A 22972-nucleotide genomic window follows, 5' to 3' on the forward strand; every position below is an offset into this window, starting at 1 on the left:
ACAATTGGATCAAGTAACGCAAATTATGTTATTAGTTCTCTTTCTCACCTGCCCCATCTCTCAGGTTTTATTTTCTCTGTGTATTATTCTAATTTTATCATGTTACAAATTTACCCATGGGTTTCCTCAATGCATCCAAGGAAGTTGGCCCATCAAAAAGCCACCTCAAAAATCCATAGAAAAGAGAAATGTTTCTCTCCAACACCCACATGTACATCCCAGGGAAGGATTATGACTGACTCCACTTGGACCTCCCAAACATATTATTCTGACCCAAAAAATGGAAAATTAAGCTTGGCCAGGCCTAAGTTAATATGGACGTACAGACATGGGCTTCTTAAATACAAGGGGAGGGGAGCAGAAGGATAAGAGAAAAAGTGATCTATTGGCTAGAAACAATAGCTAATAATAAAGTCCATTACAAATGGCGTATGGAATTTGTTTGTCTTGAGTCATGGGACAATATGATAGACCTGGTAGTTTGGCTGAGCTGAGATCAGCAATTGACTTTCAAACAAGCTCTAATAACAATCATAGTGATTTCGGGACGCCTGGGTGGCGCAGTTGGTTGGACGACTGCCTTCGGCTCAGGGCGTGATCCTGGAGTCCCGGGATCGAGTCCCACATCAGGCTCCCAGCTCCATGGGGAGTCTGCTTCTCCCTCTGACCTTCTCCTCGCTCATGCTCTCTCTCACTGTCTCTCTCAAATAAATAATAAAAATAAAAAAAAATCTTTAAAAAAAAAAAAAAAAAAAAAAAAAAACAATCATAGTGATTTCAAGAGTAAGCAACTGTGCACCACTTTATAGTTGAAAAGCATTTTTCACACATTACTTACTTTGAAAAAAATGATTCACTTTCCTTTCACTTTGGCCAGAAGATGGGTTCTCGTTTGCTGTCATCTCTTCAGAGATTTACTCTAAGAAATATTGATTAAAATGTCTAATGTTTCACTTCTCCAAAACCAGCTTTATAGGATATGGATGATATAAACACTCCAGAAGCTACATTGTTTAGCCTTGATCTCAGCAACTGCCCTTTAACACAATACTCTGAACCTCCCACATCCGAAGCTACTCTCACCGAGCCATTAGTCAACATTTAAGAACCTACTAGGCAATGCCCTACTGATAAAGCTAAAGTAAAATTTTTTAATGTTTGAAATAGGACCCATTAGTCTCAGCATATAAACTCGCGCATGCTATAAATGTAAGGTTGAAACTGTAAAAAGAGTGCTGATGTCAAAACTATTTTAAATTTATAATGTTTACATAAAGCATCTCAACACGGAAAGTTAAATAAACTATAGGCATAGATACCAGTGAAATGTTCAGCGTGCTTTGGGTAGTTAACAGATTAACAACATGAGTAAAATTATATATTTAGCCTGACATGGACATCAGCGTGGGTGATGGCTGCTGCTTCCCTCATGCCCATATTGGCCACCCAGGTGCTCTGGACCACACAGAACTGCCCATCTGCCATCACCCCTTCCACCTCTTGGTAGTTGAAAATGAAGCTGTTGTCACTTTTGAAAGGAAACTTGCCTGGCAGATCAAGCAGGAAATGCAGCAGGAGGTGGAAGAATGTGTGGCATCAGGTGACAAGCAACCACACCTCAGTGTGGTTCTGGTTGATGAGAAACCTGTAAGTCACTCCTATGTCCTCTACAAAACCAAGGCAGCTGCAGAAGTGGGAATTGACAGTGAGACAATTGTGAAACCAGCTTCAATTTCTGAGGAAGAACTGTTGAATTTAATCAATAATCTAAATAATGATGGTAATGCAGTTGGCCTCCTTGTTCAGCTGCCTCTTCCAGAGCACAGTGAGGAGAGAAAGATCCGCAATGCTGTTTCTCCAGACAAGGATGTTGGTGGCTTTCATGTAATTCATGTAGGGCCAATGTGTTTGGACCAGTATTCCATGTTACCGGCTACCCCACGGAGTGTCTAGAAAATAATTAAATGAACTAGCACCCCAACCCTAGGGAAGAATGTGGTTGTGGCTGGGAAGTCAAAAAATGTTGGAATGCCTGTTGCAATGCTACTACACACAGATGGGGCACATGAATGCCCTAGAGGTGATGCCACTCTTATAATATCTCATTGATACATACTCCCGAAGAGCAACTAAAGAAACACACAATTCTTTTGCAGACATTGTGGTCTCTGCTGCAGACAGTACAAATCTGATCACAGCAGATATGATCAAGGAGGGAGCAGCAGTCGTCCATGTGGGAATAGAGTTCAAGATCCGATAACTGCTAAACCAAGTTGGTTGGAGATGTGAATTTTGAAAGAGTCAGAAAGAAGGCTGGTGACATCACTCTAGTCCCTGGGGGTGTTGGTCCCATGGCAGTGGCAGTGCTAATGAAAAATAAGTACCGCAGCAAAAAAGGCACTGAAGCTTGAAGAGCGGGAAGTATTGGAGCCTAAGGAGTGTGGAGTAGCAACTAACGAACTATTGTACCTTCTGTCTGTCATGAACAGCTCTCCAAGTAAGTTCAAGAGGCAGAACAGGCCAGTAGAAATGCAATATTTTTATTTATTTATTTTACTGAAATGGTTTAAAAGATGTTTTGTATTTACTGAAAGTTTAAATGGGTGGGTGTTTGTGCACATAGCATGCAGGTATCATGCTGGCTGGTGTGATTCAGCCAAGAGAAGCCATTACCCTATTGAGTCACATGAAGGACACTGTCATGTTAAAATGGATGCTTACCTTTGTCAAGACACTTCAGTTAAAATCTGCCTTTTCTAGGACTACATTTCCCAAGTGCTATCCCAATAAAAGTTGATACTCACTTTAGGTTCCAAACCTTTCGAGTTCAACTGATCAAACCAAGAGAAAAATGCTGGTAGAGAAAATCAGGGAAAAGGTAAAAAGGAAGAGATGGAAACTCAGTAGAAAAGAAGATGACTCTAATTCTTACATATTGCATGTAAAAACTACATGTTAATGGTGTCCTGAGCTGTTATGTCATGGCTTAGTCATTGGGAAAATGTTCAGGGTTGTTTGATGTATTGTTAGCCTCATTTTAGTTATATTCACAAAGTTTCCACATTTTCTTCCAGGACTGAATGCCCTATTTTGTAGATTATTTGTGTGTATTATGATAATTGGCTTTTCCTATAAACTTAAACTTAATCCTCACATCTTTGTACTGATGGAGGTATCTATACAGTCTCCTTGGTATATCCTGAAACCTATTTTTTTTAAAACAAAACTTGAGCTGGATGATCATTAGGACAGCTTGTATATGTATGCAACTTACTTTTCCAGCAAAGAATTGTTAGTAGCTGCCTGCTTTTCTCTGATATACCTGTTGACTTTTCTCAATGGGCTTTTAAGAACTTGAATTAATATTTAATTTAATCAGACTCTCTGATTAAAAGTTTTTTGTGTATGTGTTTGTTTTACAGCTGGGGTTTTTTTGTTGTTTTTGTGTTTGTTTGTTTTTTTAATAAAACACTTCTGACTGGTGTGGGGGGAAATAAAAGATATATTTAGTTAGTTTAGAAACAAATATTTTTTGAGTGCCTGCCATGAACCAGGTACTGCGCTTGAAACCAGACATAAAAATATAAATAATATCTCTGTATTTGAGGCACTTAATATTTAGGGGAGAATAATACATACACATAGTGGCAACTTAATGGGGTATTTGCTGAGCAAGAGGACTACTAAGGAAGGAAGGGTACTAAGGAAGACTCAGGGTACTAAGTGAGTATAGAGAAAGGGGAAACTGACTCGGTTTAGAGTTTAGGTACAGGCTTCCTAAAAATTATAATGCCTGAGTTGAGTTCTGAAAAAAGGGTAATATCCATGTGAAGGACAGTAAGAGGAACATTCAAGGCAAAAGGAAAAAAAGTGAACAAATGTGTCAAAATGTGGAATAGCACGAGGTATACTAAGACAAACACACAGTTCCAATCTAAGTGTAAATTATAAGGCATGAATTTGGGGGAGATGAAGCTGAAGAAGTAGTGTTATAAATTAAATGTTTGTGTCCACCCAAATCAATATGTTGAAGCTCTAACCTCAAATATGATAATATTAGGAGGTAAGGCTTTTCAGTGGCAATTAGATTAAGATGAAGGTGGGCCCCTGCTGATGGGATTAGTGCCTCCATAAGAAGAAGAAAAGACACTAGAACTTCCTCTATCCACCAGGAAAGGACACAGCCAGAAGGTGGCCATCTGCAAGCGAGGAAGAGGGCCTTCACCAGAAACCAAATCTGGTGGTATGCAGATCTTGGAACTTCCAGCCCCCAGTACTGTGAGAAATAATTATCTGTTGCTTAAGCCATCCAATCCATGGTAGACTACTATAGCAGCCCAAGCCAACTAAGACAGGTAGGTAGGAATAAGTTCATGAAAGGCCCCAAATACCTTATGGAGGAGCTTCCATTTTACTTTGTAAGCAATGGGAAGTCCTTCAAGGGTTTTAGCCGAAGCCAAAGTCAGAGTTATATTTAGATAAGTGACTGGCAACTTTGCTGAGCATGATCACAAATCATATAGCAGAGTTACCAATGAAGAGACTATTGTAGTTAATGAAGAAGAGATTGGTTTACAGCTTATAGTAGTATTAAAAAAGAGAGATAAAACTTCAACAAATTTGTAGGAAGATAAAAATAGTAAGATTGTGTTAATTGGTGTGTGTGTAGTTAATGGGCTAGTGAAGAGCCAAGAGTCATACCTAAGTATTACACCTAGAGAAATGGGTAGATGGTAGGAAAAATAAAGGCTATCAGGAATACAGGAAGAGGAACAGGAGAGGAAAGAAGAGAGGAAGAAGACACGTCTTTGACATGTGATATTTAACCTGCCTGCAGAATATCCAGGTATATCCAGCAAAAAGTTGTTTTTGAGCCTCATTCCAGTAGAGAGGCAGAAATACAAATTTGTATGACATGAGAGACAAAGAGATTTCTTAAGCTTCTAGAGAACAAAGAAGAAACCCCATGAAATAATCAGAAATCATAATGGCTCTAGACCTTTTAAAAAAACAAAAATGAAATTCCAAAGACAATGAACTTGAAGGCTGGTCCCACACAAGTCTCATATGCAGTACCTGTAATTAAGTCTAGAGGGAGAGGCAGGTCTTGAAAATAATTGTGGGAGTTGCTTTTGTAAGGTTGACTAAAATGGAATCTAAGACCTACAAATCCAATCAAGTGTGAGAGCTGAATTGGCAAGAAAGCCACATCGTAGACTAAGAAGAAGTAAGACTGCTAAAAGAGGTAAAACAACCCAGGGCTCTTAACTTACTAGAGGCAGGAAGCAAGCTATAGAGGATGCTCAGGCACCAAAAATGGCTTATTCCAATGTTCTCTCTTTAGAAATAGCCAAGAACAGAGATGGAAAAGGAAGAATGACATAGAAGTGGAGGAAATCTTACAGAAATAGAGTAAAAACAAAACAAAACAAAAAGCAAAGGGGAGAAAATACTAGGAAATTAGAGAACAAGCATACTGTAATAGGAGTTACAAAGAAGGAGAAAAATGGAGACAAGGAAATCACTGAATAAAGAACTCAAGAACATTTCTCAGAACTCAAGGACATGAGTCTGCAGACCAAGAGGGCATACCATATTCACAAACAGACTCGTACTGAGACTTATCATCATACATTTTGAGAATATGGGAGGAAGGAGAAGATTCTACAAGCTTTCTGAGAAGGAAGAAAAGGCTTATATGAAAAGGATAGAAATCAGAATGGCTTCAGACCTCTCATAGCAACACTGGAAATGAGAAGAGTGGGGAAAATGTCTGTGAGATTATGAAAAAAAAAGTATTTCCAATCTATAATATAATACTCAGGCAAACTATTGATCCAATGGGCATACAGGGTACCTAGGTGGCATAGTCTATTGAGTGTTCTACTCTTGGTTTCAGCTTAGGTCATGATCTCAGGGTTGTGGGACTGAGACCTGAGTCAGGTTCTGTGATCAGCATGGGGTCTGCTTGAGATTCTCTTTCTCCCTCTCTCTCTGCCTCTCGCACTTGTGCACTCTCTCTAATAAATAAATCTTTTTTAAAATGTGAGAACAGAATTAGATTATTTTGAGATATCAAAGTCTGAAAAATACTTCTCATGCACAATTTCTCAGCAAGTTGCTAGAGGACACCCTGCCAAATACAGAGAGTAATCCAAGGAAAAGAAAGTTATGGAATATAAGAAATAGGACACTCAACACATGAGAGCAGCAAAGGGAATCCCAGGATAATGGTGAATAAAGACCCCAGGAAGATAGCAGTATACCAGTTGTATACAGGCCAGCTAGTCAGGGTCTGAGGAGTGTACTCCATGGTTACACTTGCTGAGTAAGTAATGATATCATTACTAAGATGGCTGAATGGACCACATGCTGAGAACATTACACATTACACACTCAAAGAAGTTCTGCTTTTGCAAACATCTGAGAACTGGAGGAACTGGAGGCTAGCTAATATAAATTTGAAATTTAAAATATAGGGCAGGACTATATTCCTATTAAAAACCAGTAGTTGGGGGCACCTGGGTGGCTCAGTGGATTAAAGCCTCTGCCTTTGGCTCAGGTCATAATCCCAGGGTCCTGGGATCGAGCCCCGCATCAGGCTCTCTGCTCAGTGGGGAGCCTGCTTCCCCCTCTCTCTCTGCCTGCCTCTCTGCCTACTGTGATCTCTGTCTGTCAAATAAATAAAAATTTAAAAAAATAAAAAACACAGTAGTTGGCTCAAGACCACTTTGCCCATAAGCCACTGTGGCAGGACCTACATCTTCCAAGACTAATTCATGATCTTGCCCACTTACTTTTCTGGGAATGCCTAAATTCTCAGAAAAGCAGAAGCCAGATTATGACCTGGAAACTCTATTCACAGATTTTCTTCTAAAAGCCTACATCTGTCAGTGGTAGTCCTCTCCCCTCTGTCATAGCTAGGTTTGTACTCACTACTACCTCGCTATACTATCACACTTCACATTATTTTTAGATGAAAATAATCACTAATAAAAGTAATAAAACATTAAACGGAGAATCAAAGTGAAAAGAAAAACATCTGTAGTGATATAGATCAATCTTACCATAGTGGTATATTTTTCTGAGTCCAGTCAGCAAAACAGAAAACTAATTTATTACATTACAAACACCAAAGTTATTTAACACAGGAGTTAGAAGGCTAAGAGAATGCAGAGGAAACACTAAAGGAAACCCAGAAGTAATAACTGCAGGAAAGAGCTACCATATCCTAGGCCTGGGCAACAAAAGGGAGATGAGGTTATAAGAATCCAGATTCATAAAGGAGGGGCCTGGAGGAGTGAGTTCAGACATTTGTAAGGATCCCATCTGTTTCATTTGTACTTGAGGCATCCCTGAGGCTGGTTCTGGAACTGCCAAAAGAACATGGAGACTGGGGCAAATTACCACTGTTGGGACTAATCCTGAATGAAATGGGAAAAAACTGAGAAGCGCCTTCTCCCTCTTCCCACACCCCATTGATAAAAACCTTCCAGGAAGCCATCTGGTAAAGCAGTCTGGGAAATGTCACTGGCAGAGGCACAATCCCAGCTGCCCCAGCCGCAGCATCACAGAGTAAAGGAAGGCAAACTTACTGCTGAGGACTCCAGATAATAGCTAGCTCAGCTGGCTACATCTGGAGTTGAACCTAAAGATGGGGAAGGGTTTTGAGGTTTCTCTGTTGTTTGAATCTTTTGCAAGAAGATATCTAGCTCTTACTTGAAATTTTAAAATGAAAGATTTTTTAAGGGAAGCTTTAAGTTGATTATCAAATGAAATATATTTATATTTGTCCAATACACTCATGAAAGGAATAAAGCTGTTTCATAAGAAAGATACCATTTTCAGGGGTGGCTGGGTGGCTCAGTGGGTTAAAGCTTCTGCCTTCAGCATGGGTCATGATCCCAGGGTCCTGGGATCGAGCCCCACATTGGGCTCTCTGCTTAGCAGGGAGCCTGTTTTCTCCTCTCTCTCTGTCTGCTTCTCTGACTACTTATGATCTCTATCTGTCAAATAAATAAATAAATAAATCTTTTTTTTTTTAAAAGCAAGATACCATTTTCTTTTACATTATGCAATGCCTAGTACAGTGTTGTATGGCATGAAGAAATTTCTAAATAACTAATTTAAAACAGATTTTTACATCCAAATATATTTTATGGTGAATAACTAAAAATAGAAAATGCAAAGTTCCCATACTTTGTCAAAGGGCTGAAAATGTGCTCTATATTGGTCATGAGGAGATAAGATCAAGACACTGAGCCAAGAAGCCCTGGCTTTGGACTACCAGCTCTAACACTTACTATTTGGGCAAATTGCTTCATCTTTCAAAGACTCAGTTTCCTCAATCTATAAAATGAGGAAAGGATTCCCAGATGAAGATGTGGCAGCATCTTAAATGAGACTAGATTAAATGGTTGTCATTGAAGAGACCACAAAACAACAGGATTTTGGAAATTATTGATTGAAAAAGATTGAAAATTATTCAAACATAAACTTTTCACCTAAGACGTATATTTCTCTAGATCTGGGTTGATGTTACAGCTTTTCCTAAACCGAGAATACAAGCAGACACAATAAAGGATTGGTTCATTCGAGATTTGATGCTGTTATTTGAATATGTCTAATTTGTGGAAAGTATAATATGCTGGATGCTGTGCTAACCTCCCCCAAGAAAAGCCTAACTGGTTGGCTCGCACAGTCATAAACTTGAGACACCACCAACATACACACAAGCAAAGTATGTTCTTGGCTTTGGGACTGCCATTGCTATTTGCAGAGACTAGTGATGTTTGCCTGATTCCAAGACAACACAAATTACTTCCGTCTTTGTTCAAATTTCATCTTGGATTGTTGTAATCAAGTTTTTTGGTTCGCTGACTCTGTTTTCCAGCCCTGCACAGTTCTGGCATGTCATTTGAGGCTGGGTTTCCCTTTGTCCTTACATTTTTCACTTCCACTTTGTAGCTACTCACTGAATTCTCCAATGCTTTGGCTACTCAGGGTGTATAGATCTAAATATCACTAGATATGATGGTAAACCTACGCACTGGTCTTAGTCATTCACTCATTCATTCTTAAACTTATACATTTATTGTCTTCCAAATATTGAGTTCCATGCTTGATGCTGTATATACATAAACAAGGCAATATACTTGCCCTCAACAACATCTAGAAAAGGAAAAAGACACAGAAACAGAAAATTAAAATACACTGAAAAGATTTTAAAACAAAGAGACTTCAGAGAGGTAAGAAGAATAGATAGATCCTGGAAGAGTGCAATTTTATATTCGTAACAACTTCAGAAATTTTAGCAGGAGGAATGTTAGACGCTATCTTCTCTAGGGTCTAAAGAAATCCTGGGACGCCTGGATGGCACAGTTGATTATGCATCTGACTCTTGGTTTCAGCTCACGTTGTGATCTCAGGGTTGTGAGAAAGAGCCCTGCATCAGGTTCTGCATTCAGCACAGAATCTGCTTAAGACTCTCTCTGCTACCCCTCAAAATAAATAAAAATAAATCTTTAAAATAAATAAATACATACATCCCTAGTTAATTTTGCATTTTCCCTGAAGACTCACCCAAACCCCACTACCTTTTGTACGTGTGGCTAGTGTTTATGTGTACATCCACGTGTCTCTCTGTGAGTTGTTGTTGTTGCATCACTAATACTGTTATTGTGTTGTTTTTGTTAATATTTTCCTTTTTGTTCTTTGCTACACAGATATGTGAATTTGGTAACTGCTCCTCACCCTGTATTGCCAAGGGAGTCCTGGGTTATATGAAACGTTCCCTTGAAATCAGATCTTGGTCACCAATTGACAATCAATATCCTACTATTAACTCAGTGAAGAATACAAGTTACAATACTTGTTGGAGGTAAATAGTTTAAAAATAAACTGATACTGGTCAGAATGGCTAAATTAACAACACAGGAAACAACAGACACTGGCAAGGATGCAGAGAAAGAGGAACCCTCCTACACTATTGGTGGGAAGGCAAAGTGATACAACCACTCCAGAAAACAGTGTGGAGGCCCCTCAAAATTTTAAAACTAGAACTACCTATGACCCAACAATTGCACTACTAGATATTTATCCAAAGGATAAAAACAGAGATCTGAAGGGGCACCTGCACCCCAATGTTTATAGCAATAATACCCACAATAGCCAAAATATGGAAAGAGCCCAGATGTCCACTGCCAGATGAATGGATAAAGAAGATGTGGTTTATATATATAATGGAATACTATGCAGCCATCAAAAGAATGAAATCTTGCCATTTGCAATGATGTGCATAGAACTAGAGAGTATTATGCTAATCAAAATAAGTCAGAGAAAGACAAATAACATGATTTTACTCTTATGTGCAATTTAAGAAACAAAACAGATGAGCAAAGGGGGAGGAAAGGAAATATAAAATAAGATAAAAACACAGAGGGAGACAAACCATAAGAGACTCTAAATTCTAGAAAACAAACTGAGGGTTGTTAGAGAGGAAGTGGGTGGGGGTAAGGAGTAACCGGGTGATGGGCATTAAGGAGGGCACTCAATAGAATGAGCACTGGGTGTTATAAGAAACTGGTAAGTCACAAAATACTACCCCTAAAATTAATAAAACACTATATGTTAACTAAATTGATTTTAAATAAAAACTTTTTAAAAGCTCATTTTGAAACATGAAGAGGTGTAATAATCTCATTCAGGGCTTCTCAATCTAATCTAATCTCACTACTGAAATTTTGGGCCAGGTAATCTTTTGTTGCAGAAAGCTGCCCTGTTCATTATTGAATGTTTAGCAGTATCTATGGTTTCTACTGGATGCCAGTAAGATCTCACCCAACAAGTCATGACTATCAAAAATATAACCAGACATTGCCACATATCTTTGGAGGCAAAATCAAACGCAACTGAGAACCACTGTCCTAGTCAAAGCGCATGTGTCAGGTTAGCTGACCACTTGAGAGTCGACTCTCCAAACAACTGTTTTGCAGATTATAGAGATATCTGAATAGTTCTGGCACTATTAGCTGGGACTTTTAAATTCTTGATATGGTTCCCAATTGTGAATGGATCTGAAATGAGGATATATACAAATAACCATAATTACAGATTAAAGCAATAAATTATTGAGTATCTAGAATTTGGCAGGCAATGCAGCAGCTGATTTACATGAAAGTAGTGTGCACTGAGCAATTACTATGTGTCCAGTAAATAAATATTATATCCATTATCTCATTTAATTTTCTCAACCTTATGATATAGACGCTATCTTTATTCCAGTACTACAGATAAGGGAACTGAGGTTTAGAAAGGTTAAATTGGAACTTCTAATCAAAATGCTCAGCTAAACTGACACAGGAAACCAACACCTCCTATTACCACAAAAACATAAAAATGCTAGATTGAGAAACATACATAGTTTTTAATTAAAATTAATAGTAAAGATTCAAAGCAAGAAATGTTATTCTGAGGCCCAGAAATGAGAAGGGAATACACAGTAGTAACAGAATATTGAGATCAGATGGGTATAATGACATCACTGGGGTCTGAAATACTAATACTCTGACAGAATACTGGTATTAAAACCTCTGAATAAAGTCAGAATTCAGAAAAATCCCCTTGGCAAAGTTCCACCTACTAACAATATAGCATTATTATAAGCCATCGACTCTGAGCCTTGGATGGAAGATGTCTTCCTCGAGAGATAAGATTCCCCAGCTGACATCTAGCAAAAGTGTAATATCCAAATTTGTTTATGACTTGCAGGGAGATGCAGAGCTAAAAAACTAACATAAAAACATCTCCAAAGTGAATGAACATATAGGACTATATCAGAAGTAGCTATAAGGGCGCCAGGGTGGCTCAGTGGGTTAAATTAGCCTCTGCCTTCGGCTCAGGTCAGGGTCCTGGGATAGAGCCCCACATCGGGCTCTCTGCTCAGCAGGGAGCCTGCTTCCTCCTCTCTCTCTCTGCCTGCCTCTCTGCCTACTTGTGGTATCTGTCAAATAAATAAATAAATAAAATCTTTTTAAAAAAAAAAGTAGCTATAATCAATAGGGTCACTTCCATGGATCAAAAAAAAAAAAAAAAAGAAAGAAAGAAAGAAAGAAACCTGAACAATATATAGTTCCATCAAGAAAAGAAATATTAGGGCGCCTGGGTGGCTCAGTGGGTTAAGCCGCTGCCTTCGGCTCAGGTCATGATCTCAGGTCCTGGGATCGAGTCCCGCGTCGGGCTCTCTGCTCAGCAGGGAGCCTGCTTCCTCCTCTCTCTCTCTGCCTGCCTCTCTGTCTACTTGTGATCTCTTTCTCTCAAATAAACAAATAAAAATTCTTTAAAAAAAAAAGAAAAGAAAAGAAATATTAGTGTTAAATTTTAAGAGGGGCAATTTAAAATACTGAATTTTCTACTTACTTTAATTCTCCAAGTGACACATATATTAACCTCTATACAACTAGTATGTTTATAGCAAGCAATCAATAATTGTCTATTTACTCAACAAATATTCTGGAGCATCTCCTAAATGTAAGGTGCTAGGCTGAGTAAGACATGGTACTGGTCCTCATAGAATGAAGATTTCAATTACTTTCCTTTTTAAAAAATGTATTTATTTTTATTGTGGTAAAATACACATTAAAATTTACCATTTTTACCACTTGTAAGTGTGCAATTCAGTGGCATCAAGTACATTCACACTGTTGTGCAACCGTCATCACAATTCTTCCCCAGAACTTTTTCATCACCCCACACTGAACTTCTGGACCTATTAAACAATAATTCCCCAGTCCCTTCTCCCCCTGCCCCAGGTAACCACTGGTTGACTTTCTGCTCTGTGAATTTGACTAGTCTAGGTACCTTATATCATTACAACAATGCGATATTGTTTTCTCATGTCTGGCTCAGTTCACTTAGCATAATATCTTCAATCTCCATCCAAGTTGTGGCAAGTGTCAGAATTTCATTTCTTTTTAAGGCCAAAATAATGTTCTGTTGAATGTATACACTACATTTTAACCTCAATTACTTTTAAATGGCTAATCTCTCATTTTCTTTCCTTCAAAGAGATAGTGTCTGTCACATCACAGTAGCTTCCCGGATGCCAGGTCCCTGCTTTCACTGCCACCCCTGAAAGTATAAGGTGCTCTTTTTCACAGTTTTTGTTTTCAAAATGATTCCTGACCCTTCTGTATTTCTCTTTATAAGCCATCGGAACTTACAGGTGTCTTTTTCTAAGGTAATATTTTCTAGTTTATGTATAGTCAGAAATATCAAATTGGGCAATTTCAGGTATAAAGAATTCAGTCTGGGCATCAGTTCTTACTGGTTTCTTCATTTGGGTAGTATCACTAGCCCAGCCCAGACTATTCTGCCACAGTTCATTTTGCTCCAGGACCAACGTGCCTAGCTCTCCAACATGTTTAGATACCCTTCTCAGTTTCTGAATGTAGCTTATTCTGAATGTAGCTTGTCTTCAAAAACAAAAAAATAATAAGCTGACTCAAACTATAAAGCATTTAAGGAAACATATTGTCTGAGTAGTCAACAGAAGCTGAAGAATCATTAATAACAGGAATAAAGAAAGATTTCAAAATAATATAATTGTCATTTTATAATATCCAATGAGGGAGAAAAAGAAACAAAACCCTAAAGAAAGAATATTATTAAAGGTGGATGCTGGGCTGGGGGGCTCCTGGGTGGCTCAGTCAGTTAAGCAGATCACTGGAGATTCTGGCTCAGGTCATGATCCCATGGGTTATGAGATTGAGTCCCATGTGGGGCTCTGTGCTCTTCATGGACTTTGTTTGAAAGTCTCTCCCTCTCTCTCTGCTCCTCCCTCCTCTCTCTCTCTCTCTCAAATAAATAAATCCTTTTTAAAAAGAGGTGGATGTGGAAAACAAAATTTTGAAATCTAAATTATAGTCCTTGAAATTTAAAAAAAAAAAATCAATAGCTAAGATAAACAAGATTCCCCTGAGAAGAGAATCCCTGAATAGAAGAGAGCTCTGCAGGAATCATCCAGAACATAGTGTAAGAGAGAGAGAAAAATATGAGAGTTTAAAAGACATGGTGCTCATTATATCACCGACTTGTTTTTCTTATCCCTCATCCTGCTCTAGCTTTGTGTGTATTCATATCCCATAATGGGAGAGATGGAGGCAGGCTTGTGCTCCTTTAATAAATTCCAGGTCCTATAATAAATGTTCACTACCACTCTAATCCCCCCTGCTAACACACTTACTGCTCATGACCTAAAATTTGGAATATACTGTGCTTTGAAGGACACTCTGGGCCACCTAGACTTAAATCCACTTCTCAGAGAGACTACATTGGATAGTGAATATTTTGTACTCTCATTTTTATATCAAAAGGGCCCTCCAGATGGTCTATTTCTTGTTGGCTCAGCCCAAAAACACATGCATAAATCAGCAGCAAATTTGGTAATAGGACACAACATTTGGAATCAAAATGATCTACTGACATGATCATGCTGTGTTTCCTAGCCATGCTTTGATCTCTCAAATCATAGCAAAACTCACTTCAAAATAAAAACATGTCTAAATATGCCATTCTAATTGTATTCAAAAAATCAGATTCATGAACACTTTTCAATCAAGCAAGTATTTTATTATTCTGTGTAGAAAGTACATGTGCTACTGTCACTATGGGTAGTTCATGATTTTCACAAGAAATCTAAGTTCATCTTAATGTGATTCTTTTAAAATTAGAAATGTTCTTCTTAATTGATGAGGCTGCTGTAATCTTTTCAAAATCTTTTTCAAATGTAGTTTATCTTACTCCATAATTTTTCTTATTACTGTTTTTAGACATAAGTTTCCTTGGAAACAGGACTTTCAATGGACTTTAGCCCCAAATAGGCTAAAAAATTGCCTTTATCCATTTATCATTTCATTGTAATTAAATCTATATGATGTGGTCTGTTCTCATGTATGGTGTCTTGTTTCCATGGTAACTGAGCTTTTTTTTACTACCCATACTTTGAAATGCCTTCACAGTATTTCTTGATTAACTCATGAGCCCAAAATTGCATTTTGTAAACTTACATGTAGTGGAACTTATAAAGAAAGACTGGAAAAAAATTATCTTGTTTTCTATTTCTTTGAAATTTGCTTTTGTTTTTATGATTCTTTTTCCTGATATGCTGCTCTCCTAGAGCAACATAATTTTGTGCCACTATGAAAAGCAAAATCCATGACTAAATTTAGCAAACCCGATCATTTTTGTGGTTGGATTGCCATCTACAGTTCTTAAGACCCAGTGGCTGAGTGAAAAGAAGATCAGCTGTGACATTTCCACAAAATGGAGAAAGCAAAAAGGATTTGAGTAGCGATTTTCATTCTTTTTTGTTATTATTTTTAATGATTTATTGTCGTGGCTAATCTACCAATAAAGGCAATATCATACCTGCAGTTTTTGCCATTAACACAAGCCTCTGTCTATTCCAAGATTTCAGGACAAATCAGAAGGACTGTAGTTACAGATCATATCCCAATTACTGGAGTAAAACTATGAATCTGTGAATCTCACTATCCTGCTAATGGCATTATAAAAATAAAAAAGCTCTTATTCTTGCTATAGGGTAATAACAAATAAGAACGAATTATACCTAGAACCATGCAACTGTTCAACAAATATTTATCAATCACCTACCATAGCCAATACTATCTTAATCCAGGTTCTGGACAGTCTTAAATCCTAACAGCACCCAATTTGACAAGCTCATCGTTCTAAAGATTCTCTTGGCCTGGGATGCTGTAAGAGCTAAGCTCAAATAATATCTTCAAGTTATTTCTGAAAACACAGACTGAAGTAATTCAAAACTAATTCTATGACAAATGGATGGAGGAGAACCTGTCCATGACTGAACTCTCCTACTAAATCCCATTTTATGAGTACTGTATTAGAACTCAAGCCATAAAAGGATCATGTGCATGTTTTGCATGCTCTCCCTTATTCTCTGAACATATGGATATAACTGCTATTTACGTCAGAGTCATTAATAAAATTAGAAATTCCCTAGACCCATATTGTGAAGAACCAAACTACTTAAGGAAGACCTAGTCTATAGGAGACACCCTTAATTTCCTTAAATCCAAGTTTCATAATAGTCAAAAAGGGATAACAGGCTTATAGTACTAACTTTACAAAGCTGTCATAATAAATAATGAGATAAAATAGGGAGATTTTTTAAAAAAATTCTAAAAGTATGATACAAATATTTTGGTATTAACATTGTCAAGCTTATTTGGTGATATATATGGGTAACCAGGGTTTAAACCTACCAGAGATTCACCATGGGGAGCCAGCAGCTCTAAACTGAGGACTGAGGGAAGTCAGAATTCAGCAGCAAATAAGCTTTGACTCGCCTCTGTAAACCCACAGCTCCTGCCATATCATTGTATGCCATTCTTCAGTAGATCCCCAGGGACATGCTTGAAGCACCTCTACAAAGTCCCACAAATACAACACTGCTCTCGCACTTCACTGTTTCCCTTGTACTTGACTGCCCCCTTAAAAGTTTAATGTTGCTGCCTACAAACAAAATGAAGATCCAAAGGAAAACTTGGTAGAGTTGTATCCTTCTCCAGAGACTGAACAATCAAATAAACTGCATGAATGAGAAAAATCTCCACTAATGGGAAAATGGAAAACTGTGCTATCCTTTCATACATATAAGCAATATTTCAGGAATCATTTAAAAGTAAAAAAGAAAGGAAAGAGAGAGAAAGGAAGGGAAGGAAGGAGGAAGGAGAGAAGGAGGAAAAGAAGGAAGGAGGGAAGGAATGGAGGAAGGAGGGAAGGAAAGAAGGAAGGAAGGAAACAAATTTACTTCTCTGTTAATAACCTAGTAAGTAACAACAAGAAATATTCAGCTCCAAAAATGTGTCCTGTGAGAAATAATAAGTAACAAAACTCACAATGCTCCATAACCATTTTCCATCCTACCCTCTAAGGGAAAAATCTGAAAGAGTATTTTTAAAGATAAAGCAATTCCACAATGACCAAAAAAAAAAAGAAAAAGAATAAAAAATCGATAATAAAAATTTTAAATGTTCAATTGTTTTCATTTAACAAATAATTTGTTACCATTCTACAGAGATAAGAATAGGCCTACCAACTGGAAGTGGGGGTAAGGGATCCTTCCAGGGAGTGAGAAGTACTTCATATTTTGATCAGGGTGGAAGTGAGGTTATAAAAATTCATCAGGCCACACATTTAAGATTATACTTTGCCTAAGTAGTTATATCTCAATTTTTCTAAAATGGAAAAAAATTATTTTCCCATTTGGAAACACAATACATAAAACTGATGATGTTGAGTCCATAGTTTATCTCAATGGTTTGTTTGAAGAAACACTGAAATGTCTTACATTTCCAAGGGAAAAAAAGTTCTGGAAATCTGCAACATGATAACCTTTGATTTCTCACAATATGACTGAGGAAACTGTTCAATTTATTTGATCAAACCCATACAGAGATGATACTACATAATTAGGCTAATGTGTTTATCTTTCACTATAACAATCAATTGAAATATCTGGTTCTTCTTCTTTTCCAGAGATTTTTTTTTAATCAATATATATGATGATCTATGTTTATGACTAAAACCAAAAAGCAACCATAGAGCCCAAAAGACATAGGATTTGCAGGAATAAAAATCAAAGTAAGAGAAATGGACCTGAATAGAGAGATTCAGTAACTGATAAACATAGGGGGGAAATAAAGCCAGAAAAAGGGGGGCAGAGAATTTCTAAAAAGGAAGCATAATTCTAAAGAAAGCCAGTAAGTTTAAATTGATGTTGCTGGTAATATCAACTTGGGTTTAAAAAAAAATTTTTTATGGTCTTTTCTGAGCATGACTTGACCCTAAAATATTTTGTATTGGCATAAACTAGATTCATAATGTTAGGTCTCTTTTAGTATCAATAATCCATGCCTTAGGTCTTAAAACAAAAAATTTTAAAAAAGAAAAAGAAAGAAAAAAACCAGCAATGTGTGCAAATGTAAGGTACCAGAGAGAATATGTGTAAAAGCAAGCAGATTCCCAGAAAATGTCAGCACCTCGTATGATGAGCTCTGGCAGCCATCTCAGTGTTGACAATATGCTAGAGAGGCTGGGAACATAAATCAATCTACATTTGTTCTCACAGGGACTAGGAGCTGGAATTACTGTTTCTGAAACTTGAGCCAATATTGTCACGGCAATATAAATGATGGAAACTTTGCCACTGTAGTTTGCTTCACCCATTGCATGAACCTCCTGGCAAACAGCGCCCTGGAATTTCATTAATTAGTGCTAACTATGATTGGCACTGCCAGAGAGAACAATGAAACAACCAAAGTGTTTTTATGAACATATGGGTGGCCGTGTCTCTAGCTGGGTAATACAAGATTGGTTTCCAACTTATTAAAGCTTATTTATACTGCATATAATTTACCTAATTTTGCCTTTTTAAGCTAATTTATTATATTTTTCTCACTTCTGCTGGTTAAATTATTGAAGTATAAACTGCTGAACAAGTATAAGTTATTATAATCTTCATCTCGGTGAAAAACATGAGAGCTCAGATTGGAAAAGACCCGTTGAAGTGATCCAATTCTACACTTATTTTGTAAATAAAGAAACTCAGTCCCAGGAAACGTAAGTGATCTTCCCAACCTCACAAAGCCAGCAGTAGAATTAAAGCTAAAACCCAGGTATTCTGAATCTAGGATTTACCCTTCTGTATCACATGATCTCTTAATTGATAACTGTTATCACTAAATTAACACTGAGTTGACATGTAACAGTTTTGGTTGATACTGACCTGCTTCTTCTATGCCTTTTAACTAAACAACTTATATAAAGTTTTCCATTTTCATACACCATTCTTCCAAATAAGTCCCTAATACAGGTTCCTTCATAGGTTCAAGGAAAGCATCCGTTAGACTCACTCCACTCTACCATGTTTGTTTCATCTGGGATGACAATTTGGAATGTTTCTTATCTAATTCATCTCACAATTGGGGAAATCATTACTAAGGAAAGCTGTATTTTTCCTCTCTTTGTATCAGTAATCAAAAAGGAGTTTAGTGAACCTTTCTGAACAGTATTCATAAGTTTCAGAAAAATAAGGATAAATCATAAAATCCCAGACTTATGGGTCCAAATCACACCAGCTCTTTCTATATTTTGTTAAATAGGAAAACATACATTAAAATTAGAACCACCAGAGCCTCTTTCTCTGGCAATTTCATGAATTCCTTGCCTTCAAATACTCCTTATTAGCTGCCACATCAGCTACATCTATCCTTTTTATTAATAAGAAAAAACAAATCTCTTCACTTATTTAAGCCTCTGAAGGTCACAGCAGCAAACATTGTCTTCTGCTGGCTGTCCCTCCTCTTCCCCTCTTCCTTGGATATACAGACATGTGTCTTTGGTACTGTGTTTGGATGGAGGGGAAACTGGTGGTAGGAGGACATTTCAGTTGCTATTTTAATCTTGGAGGATAAAAAAAAAATGAAAAGTCCTTTTTCTGAGTTACATTTGCCTAACAGACTTCTAGATTCCATTGCACAGAGGATGCCACATAGCCAGGAGAATCTCCCAGTTGATCTTGCTTTTCATTGAAATCAGGAACTAAAGGGCCTGCACTGGCATTTATATGGGAATGCCAAACAAGTGGTAAAATGATAAATGTTCCAGCCATTCACAGCAATAGAGGTCCAGATAGGTAACATAGAACTCAAACATTCAGTTCAAGCAACCATCGGGGAATTACAAATTCAGAACATATTGTTTTTATTTCTCCTTAAAATTGCTTTTAATGAACACTTTGTCTTTATAACTTAAGACCACATTAAAAGATCCTACAGGAACAGCACCACAATATAGTCACTGTGGACATATCCTCAGAGCAGTTGTCTGCTCTCTCACATAGTACCCTTTTATGAAGCTTGATCAGACATAGGTCTCTAGGTCTCAGCTCAGGAAAATCAGTTGCCCAGAAGCAACAAGTTTTATTATTCTCATGGGTACCATAAAACTACAGAGAGGTATATGGTTAAGAGAAGTTTGTATGTTTATGTGTTTAAGGTAGGATGGACTTGATCAAGGTCACACGCTAAAGAAAAAATTGGATATGGAGGATAAAAAGGGGAGATGGGACAAATAATCTATGGGGGGGTACTGAAGTTTTTTTATTTACTTTCTCAAACCAGCCTTTCACCTCTTGAGACACAACGTAGCACAGAGTTTGAACCTTGGACTTCAGAGGCAGACCATCTAAGCAGACCAGCTCTATCACTTATTAGATCAATGACCTTAACCAGGTTAATGAGCCTCAAGTTCCTCATGTGTAAAAATGAAGGAAAGAGTAACCTACTTTATACAACTGTTGGTCAAATAAGTCAATACATATATACTTGGAACAGCAGCTAAAGCATAGCAAACTTTAAACAATATATCATAATCATCATTATCATCTCTACCTCAGCTCCACTTTCTCAAAGAATGAGGTATGGCATTAATTTAATTCATCAAAATTATTAAACATCTATTGGTAACAAGCACTATAACAGGTGGTTAAAAGACAAAAACGAATCTCCTTCTCTCAGGTACTCTTAGCCTAGTAAGTAAAGAATTGCACCGCATATGTTAGTATCAAAAACAGTAACACATGAATCCAAATCCCTAGGTTGTGCAGGACAGGCAGCAGAAAATGAAATGAAAAACTCCTAGAAAATGGCTTGTTTTTGGCCTTGGGGTCTTCCCTAAGAGGCTGAAAGAGTCAGACCTGAAGGCAACTTCCTCCCACCCCAGTCTGGCCATAGAAAAAGACCACCCTTCCCTGCCCCTTAGGGGCAATGCTATGTGAGATTGGAGGGGAAGGGGGTGTTTCTAAACTCCAGGAGATTAGGATTGTCTAATTTGTATACATGGAAAATATGCAGCCAGATGAATGGTGGTAGCAGAGCCAACCCATGCACTAGTCATACCTAGAAACAACATATTAAGATTCACCAAAAATAAGGACCCTGAGCTTCTATGACTATGTCTTCACTCTCCAAATGCTTGAAAATCAAGTCTGTGGACAGAAGCTCTGAACCTCACTCTAACAAATCTCGTCCAATGTGATGGCCAATGCAACAATATTTACAAGGCAACTAATGAACCAGAGCAAACACCCACATAGATACATGGTACCTTAAACTTAAAACTTAAACTGTCTTAATCACAAAGAAATATGTAAGTGATGCAGGTATGCAGTGTGTGCATAAATAGGAAGATTAGGTTTAACCACAGTTGACAGTTGGCATCATAAAATCTTGCATTATGTTAAATAGTTCCATATTAAATATAATTAGGGAGGCTACCTCTAGTCCATTTTTACTCAGTAAATCAAAGCCAGTGGAGTAAAGGCAATGCAGTTCATGGTAGATCTTAGGACACTTTCTAATCACCCTAACTCTGAAAGAGGTTGTGTTTCTGGAAGGGCTTTCCTCTAACTCCAGTTGGTACCTTGCCTCTCCAAAGCACTGGCTCCCCATCACAAAACCATGATCCACACCTTGCTTAGTGAAATCTGTCCATTTCTTCCAGTCCAAGGACAAAAAATAGGAGCTCTTTTTGTGATATATAGAGGAAATACAACAAAGAAGAACCACATTAAATTTGGTACCAGAACCATTTTTACTAGTATACCGCTGAGTACTAGAGAACACAAATAAGGAAATAATTTAGGTCTTCAATGAGTCTTTTCTTTGTTTTGTCATGACACTTTTACTCTTAAGATCTTAGAAGCAGAGAAGGACAAAAATTTCAAATATTTTATTTGGCTATAAAAATATGTTTACACTCTTTCTTTTCCTCTCAGATCAATACTTTGTTCAGGTGTGTATCTTCCTCAAAGACAAGATAAACTCAAAGCCTTCAGCTCTCCCAAATAAACTAAAGATTCAGATTAAAGATCCTACTCCAAGGGGAACTGCAAACTTGTATTTGAAGTCCTCAAGCATTGATTCCATGGGTTAGAGCATAATGTTTATGGAATACCAAATCTTCCCAGCAATAAGCTTCCAGATTGCCCTGGATTTTCTCGTGGCTAGAATATCTTGGTCAAGAAGTCTAGTTGAGCTGAAATACCCTCCAAAGAAAAAAGCACAGGATTCTCACTCTCAGTTTTGCCACCTAAGGCAATGCTTAAAACGCATTATTAGAACTTAAAACTCCATACCTTAAAACTCATTATTCTTTTATTATAACACCAAAAATTTTAATTTTTCCTAAGCCACCCGCTTCTCTGGCTGTCATTTTTATTTCCATGGTTTCCCCTACTTTTCCATTCTCTGGTCTATTGTATTTTACCCCTTATTGCCAAATAAAATAGCCAGAGTAAGAATTCTTAGTACCCAAAGTGCTGTTAAGTTATAAATTGAACAAGTCATTCAGGAGAAAAAAAGAAAAAAAACCAACACCTTCTTTTTCTGCTTTCTCAGCTTCAGCCGCCAGCCAAACTTTATGAAAGAGGTTATATATACTACCTTCACTCCAACCTCATTGTCATTTACTGACACACCCTTTCCTCATCACGCCTTCATATTTCTTAATGATCAGAGTTGTCTTTTATATCCTGAGTCATTTCAGTGTATATTTTGATGAACCACCCAACACCCTGACGCCATCATTTCATGATATCCTCCACTTCAAACCCTTACACCCTTACTTCTGCTCCAGAATCCATTCCCATCGATCTTGTAATCAATTCCTTCACCCCTATCAATCTTTGGAAACTTTGCTCTTTGATCTCATCAGGCTCTCTATTGACTTCCTACCTCATTTTCTCAAGTCAGCCAGTCTCTTCTTGTCTTTACATTATTCCTAATCTTTCCTGGACCCAAGGGCAACCATTTTAAATAAATGTTCAGTATCGCCTTAATTCCTCCATCTCCTTCTCCCGGATCCTTGT

General features: G+C 37.5%; 1 pseudogene; it reads left to right on the top strand.

The window, feature by feature from the left end:
- The first annotated feature begins 1411 nt into the window (after window positions 1–1411).
- Window positions 1412–4282, top strand: LOC122890186 (annotated as a pseudogene).
- The last annotated feature ends 18690 nt before the right edge of the window (window positions 4283–22972 follow it).

This window comes from Neovison vison, chromosome 11 (assembly GCF_020171115.1).
Source record: "Neovison vison isolate M4711 chromosome 11, ASM_NN_V1, whole genome shotgun sequence".
Taxonomy (NCBI): Eukaryota; Metazoa; Chordata; class Mammalia; order Carnivora; family Mustelidae; genus Neogale; species Neogale vison.